The 9,180-nt window shown below is 31.4% G+C and overlaps 1 pseudogene; it reads right to left on the minus strand.

Annotated features, from left to right (window-relative positions):
• Positions 1-8,834, minus strand: part of LOC149552263 (subtilisin-like protease SBT3.9) — an 83,848-nt pseudogene extending 75,014 nt beyond the window's left edge.
• Between the last annotated feature and the right edge of the window lie 346 nt (positions 8,835-9,180).

The raw sequence follows: 9,180 nt of genomic DNA on the forward strand, positions 1-9,180 counted from the left end.
TTTATTATTGTGATTGTGATTATTATGATGATTATTATTATTATTTGAATGAAATCTATTATTTTTGAAATTTTGAGACATAAATGCATGTTCAATTGATTTAAGAGTACCAAATTGAATTAGCTTAGCTTCTTCCTTCCGTAATAGATTTTGAAAAATAACATTAGTTAATTGAGTAGTTAAAGTAGGAATAGCAAGTTGTGCATGTATATTAGTTATAAACTGTTGAAACTATCTAGGAAGACACTTTTTAAGAATAATATGAATTAAGCAAATGTTAGCTAACTGATCACCTAAACCAACTAGATGACTTTTAATAGCATCAAATTTTAATATAAATTCATCCATGATCTTAAAATATGTATACCTTAGATATTCAAGTTGATCCTGCAATTGCATTTTGCGGGATTCATCTACATTGTCATACTAGGTTTGCAAAATTGTTTAGGCTTCATGAGCTTTGGAACAATTTCCAATTAAAACATATAAATCTAGAATAATGGAAATACCAATTAAACCTAAAACTTCTTCATTTTTAAGTTTCCAAGTATCTTTTTCATCTTAGGTAGCTGTTGAACTAGGTTCAATAGAAGGATCAGTGGCTATCTCTAACATGTGTTTAAAACTAAAAATGAACAAAATATATGTTTTCTAGGAGTGATAATTAGAACTAGTAAGCTTTATTTCTAGAATTAAGGTTGACATATTTATGGGGGAAAAAATGTCCCCCTTATAGAAATATGACTTAAAAGTTAACTTGAATTAAAGAAACTTGTTAATGAAACTATGAATAAGTTTTTAAAAGATGAAACTATGAATAAGTTTTTAAAAGATGAAACTCGACAGAAAAGAAAATTGATAGAGAAAAAAATGACAAATAGAAGTGGGACAAATGAAAAAAAAAATGATACAACCTTGATCATGTAATGAAAAAAGAATAATACAGAAGTGTTACAGAATGATTATTATGTTAAAAAAATGTCAGACAAATCCAACTAACTATTATTATGATTCTTAATGATTTTAAATGACTAAAAACAACTTATAAGGGATCAAAATTTGAAGTTATAAATTAATTTTATAACTTTATAATATGACCACCATAATAAGTTCTAAAAAAATGATTTATGACAAACAAATTTGAAGAAATAAGAATGAAAACTATATAACTAAATTGATAACTTAAAATTATAAAAGGAACCACTCAAAAAGGTTAGAATGCTGAAGAAAGAAGACAAAGAACACAGGACTAAGTAAAGACAAACCAAACAAAAAATAATTATATATATAATAGTAACAATAAAAGCTTGATAAATAGAAGGATTAAAACTATATTAATTTAGTTTAAAGCTTGATTTTTTTTTTAAATGTAAGAAAACCTAAGAAAATGTAAGGAAATCTAAAGCAGCAAGGAGGCCACTAGAATGGAGAGCAAGGATGAGGGGTTTTGGCCATAGGTTAAAGAAAGAGTAGCTCAGGAGAAAGTGGAAGCAGCTCGAAAGGAGAAGAGATGCAGTCGAGTTCTAAGTGATGCACGAGATCTTGGCTAACGTTTACTAAGACCAAAATGGTGCTTGTTGCTAAAGAAATTAGCAGGCACAAGGGTGCTTGAAGGGCAGAAAATAGACACAAGGGCAGGAAGAGTGAAAGGGGGTCCTCAGCAATGTAACTGGCAACAACAACAGCAAGGGCAGTCGCTAGAGGAAGCACACAAAAATGAAAGCCAGATTAGGCTCAAATCCCAACAACCACGATATTAACTAGATTGGGAAAGCTCACAATTCAGGCAATAAGAGAATGCAAGATTGAGAGAGCCCATGATTTCAAGAAATGTGAGATCATGAGAGGAAGACAAACCGAGCAAACAAGAAAAAAATGAGAATTGCACACAATGAAGAAGAGAAAAAAAGCAAAAAACTTCAGATTGAATCTACAAAATCAAACAAGGACTATCGCTGGAAGGAAAGGGCAACCAAGAGCAATAAGAGGTTAGCAAAATGAAAGAGACAACTAATTAAGGGCAAGAATAGGAATGAAAACAAGAAAAGCTAGAGACTATAGAGGAAGATACTAAAAAAAAATTAGTGCAGATTAGGAAATCTCAGAATTGCTAAAGTTGATATATTAAAAAACATTGAATAAATAAAAGATTCTAGAAAAAAAAAGATTAAAATAAATTTTAAATTGTCTATAAGATTTATGAAACAAATTTATCTAACAAATATGAGATAAGTAAAATATTAAACACAAATAATATTAATGAAGTATTTCCTCCAAGTGAAATATTAGTAAAGTAATAACTTTTGTTTTAAATTAAAAAAAATGCACACTTTGTAATAAACGATTGCTATCATAGTATGAATGATACATGCTTCTTGTTTTGGTGGCAAGCATTCCAAAACAAGAGCAATAAAAATTATGATTTTTTATAGGAAAACCCTTTGGTGGCAAGCCTTCCAAAGAGGGTTAGAAAATAATAGTTAAAAGATGATAAAAATAAATAAAAAATAAAAAACCTGCACACACAAGATATTAGGATGAGCTAAAAACCACAAAACAAACTTCTTCTCTCAATAATGTATCCAAATAAGGTGTGCTCCAATGAATGGAAACCTCCAACACAAAAACTTAAAACAAGGATTAGTAACCAAGCTTTGATACCATGTAAGAAACCATAAGATAGAGCAAAGAAAGAAAACAATCCAAGTAAGTTAAGTGTGAAATAATATTACCATGAGATAAGAAAAATCAAGAACATACATCAAGATAGTTCAAAAATGGAGATAACGATTTGAAAGGGGAAAGCAAAGAAAACCCCTTGTGAGTATTATGAATGAAGGCAAATGCCTAGATAAAAGAGAGAGAAATTGGTGGAGCAAAATAGTTCAATACAATAACATCAAAGTGATGTATAAGGAAGAAAAAGAAAGGAGCATCTCTTTTAAAGAGATGAGAAAGGATTTTCATGTGTTCACATGTGTAACTCTCATTTCTATGAATGCCACATTCATAATAAGTGTGTGCAAAGTGTCAAGATCCTCTTAAGGAGGATAAACTAAATTCCTTAATAAAGGAATTATAAAAATGAGTTTTCCTCACATGTGGACTAAAGGAAAAGTAAATGACATGTCCTCCACATGCGTACAATAGGAAAAACTACATTTAGGGATCCTTGGAATATCTTACTTAAATACATCCAAGGAAAGATTAATCTTTCTAATAGGAATGAATATGTGTTGTGAATTATTGCATGTGTACTAATCTATTCCATGAATAAGTCAAAGAAAGGAGTGCATGCAAAGGAATTAATAACAAAATTATGTAACCACCTGATATTTATGAATTGTTGAAGATCGAGTCAGCCTAACTACCAACTATTGCACAAATTCAAAAGTCATTATGTCTTGTATTTGTTGAAAGACTCATTCCATCAAGATGTGTACCATGATGTTATAACTCATTGGATTGCTAAGTTCTCATGGTTCCTACATTAAAGGAAAACAATGTAAAATCTTGTTTGCATTTCATTTTTCCATTTAGCTAAATGTTTCTTACGCTTTCATATGGATTAAATGTTTATGCTCTTAGTTCTATAGGATAGAAATGACAGTTAAAGAGGTTTAAAGCATATATTTTATGATCATCATTTCAAGCTTATGTCCCTAATCAATTAAGTAAATGGGTCTAATGAATAGTTCATGTTCTCTTCTGGATGTACAATGCTACTAAATTTGAACTCATTTTTTGACGAATATTGGTCAAAATTTTGACGCAGGTTGGTCAAAATTTTGACCAAGTAGTTCGTGGTAAATTTTCTCATCAAAATTTTGACCAACCAATGTTTGGTCAAAATTTTGACAAATACATTCATCAAAATTTTTTAATTTTTGCTAGCTCTGATTTGGCAATGTTGGTCAAAATTTCCACCAATGTTTTGTCAAATTTTTTTTATAATTGGTGGGAATTTCAACTAAGTCTTGGTAGAAAACTATCAAGAATTGGTCAAAATTTCCACCAATCTTTGGTCGAATTTTTTTATATAATTGGTGGAAATTTTGACCAAGTCTTGCTAGAAAACTATCAATAATTGGTCAAAATTTCTACCAATAATTGGTCAATTTTTTTTAAAATGTTGTATCAAGCAATTGTTTCTTATCCAAGCCATTTCATTTGCAACCTTTTAAATCTCTACAAGATAAAATTGGAGCAGGAGAATTTTTCTTCTCAAAGGTGTCCTCTGATTGTAAGGCATCCATTCCATTATCTGTTGAACTAGATATGTCTTGTTTGTTGAACAGATAATGGAATGGACACTTTACAATTAGAGGACACCTTTGAGAAGAAAAATTCTCCTGCTCCAACTTTATCTTTGTAGAGATTTAAAAGGTTACAAATTAAATGGCTTGGATAAGAAATAATTGCTTGGTACAACATGGAAAAAACGGACATTTATGCATAAGGCACCATCAATTATGTGAGTGATGCAGTCAAATTTTTTGGGGTCAAAGCCACCAATTAATATAAGGTTTCTAATCTCTATGCGGTTGACATTGTGGTTGTAAGGGCTATGGAGAGGGAACTTCTTCATTGTCTACTTCATCACTGATTAACTTGCACCATAGACTGACAATCTTAATCTTTGTTATGGGCTCCTATCCCTTATGTGAGTTAAAAAATTAAATAGTCTTCATCTTTTTTGTGGGCTCCTATACCCTATGTGAGTCTTCATCTTTGTTATGCGAATGAATCAATATTTTAGAACTATTAGAACTTTTGAATGCGCATTAAACAACATAAAGTATTAAAGACTAAAGAGAGTAAGCATAAAGATGCATACATTAATTTATTCACGTAAAACCTTTATGGGTAAAAAACCATAGCATACAAGAGCTTTTTATTAACCAAAATGAAAAATGGCCACCAACAACCTAGCATACAAATGTGAGCACCAACCCAAATGCAGAACTTAATACCACTTTTTGGAACATTCTTAGGATTTTAGATAACACCCCTTTTTTATCAGCAATAATAGAAAAATGAATCTTGCACTACAAATATCATCTTCAATGACAACATCTCAACTACAATGAAATGCACAACATCAAATAATATCTATCACACAAATCACTCATTTGTCCTTTAATGTATATTTTCACCTCCCATTTTGCAATAAACTTCTTATCTCTATATATCTACTCTTACTACATCATATGCTTTACTCAACTCATTCATAGGAATAAAACAATAGCTATATTCTCCAAGAGCTGGATATATAAAAGACTTGTAATCAAATGGATGCTCACTTAGTACACACATGATAAGAAGAATCATAGTTAGCCAAATCTCGAGCTCCTCATGCATGCTCCAAGAACTAATACCACTCTCTTTATAAAATAATGACACATTCACCCTTGACTAAATAGTGCATGGCCCATGATAGCAGAAATAAAGAGTAATATTTCTAAAATTTGTAGCAGTGCATATTCCCACCAATACATATGTTTTTTCCTTCATTAAAATTTATCACAACCCATTCTAAAAATAAGAAATATTCAACACAGAAGCCCAGACAAGGTCAATGTTGTCTCAAATACATCCTTTATACATGACACTCCATTTTTAATACAAAGCATTCTCACATGCACAAAATAGTAAGCTCTGACTATTAGGAATAAAGACAAATCAAACTGTTGTCAATAAGTAAATGATTTTGCTTCTAAAAAATGATTAAATTAAATAATCAGTTCTGAATCCATTCAAGAGTATAATATATGTGATGGAATTTTGAAACATCCAACATTAGGAAGATAGTCCTTTACAAAAATCAATCTGAATAAAGATGGGTCCCATAGTATTTATTATATCAAGAGTAACATGGAAGCAGTGCATAAACATCTCAAAGTAAAACTAAAGATGAAAATGAGTACAAGCATACGGTTGACTTACCTCAAACAAGCTTCACCCTTAGAGGAATTCAACAACATGTGAATCAGAAATACAGAAGTTGTGGGATGAGAAATAGATTTTAAATAGTGTGATCAGTGTTTGGTGTTTGTATTATCCAAATTGCTTGTGAAATTTCAAATTTGAATACAAGAGAAGAGGCTTGGTTTCTAGGCAACACATCTAAGGTGAAGGATAAGCTAAATACACTACAGACATTTCCAGACCTGGCTTCTATGCTAAAAGGACATCCATGAGAGGTGTGTTTCAAGAAGCCTTCTTATGAAAGTCAAACATATACAATTGAAAGAAAGTGTAATTGGCATACCATAAAATGTAGATGAGCAATAGACATAAGAATTTTTTCACATAATTATTCAATTCAATAACAAAGTAGGGGAATACATTCATCGCAGCTTTCATCAATATGAAAATTTCCATTACTTTTTGGTTACAATGTTGTCTTATAATGACCCCAAATTGAAAATAATTATTTCACTCAAATTGTACGATGCTTTTATAATTATATTTAGCAAGAAGAACAATATGTGTACTAAACAATCTCCAAGGTTAAGTTTTAGAGGCATTCAAAAATTTATTGTTTTGCAGCACTGTTTCACTATTGAAATGAGACATTATCATTTGATATAATATACACTAGTCAAATTGGATCCATAGTAAATAAATCATATTGCAAAAGGGCAAGAAGATTGCAATTGCTTACCTTTAATATTGTTGGAGACAAAGAGCTAGGTCCTCTAGAGGAGAAAAATGCAGTTTGTGGAGCAAGTGTCTTCTTGATAGCTATCTCTGTAGCGGCTAGTCTCAGAAGAGGAGATCTACAAAGTATCATTATCAAGGCATTTTTAGTCAAAGTGTTTTTAAAAAATTAGCTACCTTGTTTCCTTTGTAGAAATTATCAATTGATTACCTTGATGTCTATATGTAGGAAAGAATACTAGTGCCCACTTCAAAATCCACTTGTACATATGGAATAATAGGGGAAGAAACTGTAGTCTTGGTTCTTATTTGAGCATAGATCACTCCAGTTCCTTGGGCATTGTAGACACTAAGTGTTGTAGCATTGCTTGGCTTTTATGTTCTAGTTTGGAAGCACATAAAAAATTTACCTTTTTCTAAAGTAGCATTAAGAGAGTTTGTTTTGAAAAACCTACAAATTTATTACTTCCTATAAGAACCATTACTTCATTCAAGGTGAAAGTTAGCAATAAATGTTAGAAGTCATACCTAACTTGTGAGGTAGCAGCATCCCTAGAAGCAATGTCTTCTGCATAAACATAGCTATATGACTTCCCCATATGCTTTTTGGTATACATTGTTTGACCCTATAGGATAAAATATGCCTTATAGTAATGCCATCAAACTTTAACTTACTAAATTAGTAGAGAAAGAAAATTGGTTTAAAATTAAATTGTGTACAAGCTTTTTGTATCAATCTTTTAGATCAGATTTCATGATTCATCATCAAGATATTATGAATCATAGAGTGGGGTACAAAAATAGTGTACACAATTTAATCCAAAGACAACTTTTTCTATACAATCTAGATTGTGGAAATCTCTTATTATTGATATTAAGTATGAATGATCCAGCTATATTAAACATCTTACACAATTTGCTAAATAGAAAAGAAAGGGTATTTAACCTTGAAGGTTTTATTGTTTCCAAGAGTCAATGCAGTAGGGAAACTTCTGTCAATTGTGCTTGCTGCTACTGTGACTAACTAGGAAGTTATATTTGTAACTGTATCCAAGTAAGGTCTAGAGTTTCTAGTTGAACAAACTACAACAATTCCTTTTTCTAGAGCATTAAATGACCCAATAGCAATTACATCATCAAAATAAGCATCCAGTGGAGGTGGTGATCCAGGAGACACAGAGAGCACATCCACACCATCATGAATTGCATCATCAAATGCAGCAAGCATGTCGGCTAAACTACAATCACCAGTAGCCCAAAATACTTTGTATGTTGCAATGTGAGATATTGGGGCACCCCCCCTCATAGATCTTGGACCTAGCCTAAGAAAGCTCACATTATCTACCAAATTACCCACTACTATTGGAGAAGTATAAGTTCCATGACCTGATACATCACGAGGTGACAAAAACTCTTTTACACTACTCCTATTTAGTGGCCCAAATTTAGCTTCATATGCTTTAATATACCATCATGCAATGATGAACTTCCTAAATCATAAGCTCTAATCAATAATGGATGTGTTAGGACAAATTTTGACAAATTAAAAGAAGAGATGAATAAAACTATTTATAGATAAATCCATAGTTTTGGGTGAAACTCGTGAAGTATGAATTTGTGAAGCTTGGCCCACATAACATCTAGGCCTAAAAAAAACTATAGTATTTTCACAAATATTTGAAGCTAACCCTGGCAATAATCTTAAAAATTACAAGATCCACTTAATAAACTTCACCCCCTATACATTGGACTTTCTGAATAATGAGATGCCTAAGATATAACACAAACCTATTGCAATGTGATGTATTAAACAACTCTCCTTCTTGACATATTCCCTTCCAACAAGATGGTATTGGCGCCATGTAACTATCATCAAAACTTTGAGATTCAAGGTGTCTTGTCAGCTATATTGCCTAGTTTTAGTTTATACAAGTGATATTGTAGCAAAAAATGTAACTAAAGTTATTATAATAAGTAGATAGCAGTTTTTTAGATTTTGGGATTTCAGTTTTGTAATGGAGTTGTTCATTTTTTATCTTATGATTGGGAGACTAGTTCTAAGATTTTATTTTTATGGATGAGGGACTCAACAAACTTCATTTAATGCATCATATATAATGTATATGTACTTGAGTTTTCAAAATACAAATATTTTTTAAATACCTAACCATAGCTTGAAGAAATCAATAGAAGTTGAAGTGTTCAAGTGTAATGAAATCAGTTGAACTTGGAATCCATCTGATAAACTGATAGTAATAATTATAGACATATGCAAGAAAAGAAATGTTGCATTATGCATAATACACAGCTAGTGGGAACATTGAGTCACTAGATTAGAAAGTACAAGCATCATCCAATGGATATGTTGGTAGCTACTCATTGCTAGAACTTTGGGATTCAAAGTCACACACTTTCTAGAATGGGCCCCCGATTGGCTGCACATCTTGGTTCTTATCAAGTTGTATTGGCTTCTTTGGCTCTACATTCTATTATGTTGGTAGGCTATACCCATATTGG

The sequence above is a fragment of the Cupressus sempervirens genome, chromosome 6 (genome assembly GCF_028749045.1).
Source record: "Cupressus sempervirens isolate cs-2001-9-10 chromosome 6, ASM2874904v1, whole genome shotgun sequence".
Classification (NCBI taxonomy): Eukaryota; Viridiplantae; Streptophyta; class Pinopsida; order Cupressales; family Cupressaceae; genus Cupressus; species Cupressus sempervirens.